This window comes from Penaeus monodon, chromosome 20 (assembly GCF_015228065.2).
Source record: "Penaeus monodon isolate SGIC_2016 chromosome 20, NSTDA_Pmon_1, whole genome shotgun sequence".
Taxonomy (NCBI): domain Eukaryota; kingdom Metazoa; phylum Arthropoda; class Malacostraca; order Decapoda; family Penaeidae; genus Penaeus; species Penaeus monodon.
This window is the reverse complement of record NC_051405.1, coordinates 38,467,237-38,467,852: the sequence shown is the minus strand read 5'-3', so window position 1 is coordinate 38,467,852 and position 616 is coordinate 38,467,237.

Sequence of the window (616 nt, the reverse complement as noted above, 5' to 3'; positions counted from 1 at the left end):
AAAAGCAGTGGCCCAAGGATAGAGCCTTAAGGTACCGCATATTTGACTAGAAGAAAATCTGAAGTTTTACCATTCGTATGAAGATACTGCATTCTGTTTGGCAGATGAGTTTGAAACCGCGGAAGCCATAGTACTCGAGTTTATTTAAAGGAATTTGAGGATTTACTATATCGAAGATCTAAGAATATTCTAAGAAGGAATTCGTTATTATAAAAAACACAGAGAACATCGTTTGTTAAATACTGCAATGCTGGTTCTGTTGACCTTTGAGGTCTAAAATCAAAATGGGGATGCGATAGTATATTACAAACCTAAACAAAATCAATCCATTATATGTCTGAGTACCTGAGTGAAGTATGGCAGGCAATTCTTTATTAATGCCTTCGGAATGCCATCTTGTCCAGCAAAGCCATCTTTCAATTCTCTGACAGGGCTACTTATTTCATGACTCTGTGACGGCCCTGGGATAAAATTCCACTAGGAGAAGATTGATTAGATAATTACGATGATTAGTTTGTGCAGTTAATAGCTTGCTTGCTAAAGTTTCTCCAGCATTTGGAAAGCAAGATGTTAATGAGTCATATATGTTTTGTTTAGATGTTGCTCTTTAATCAGC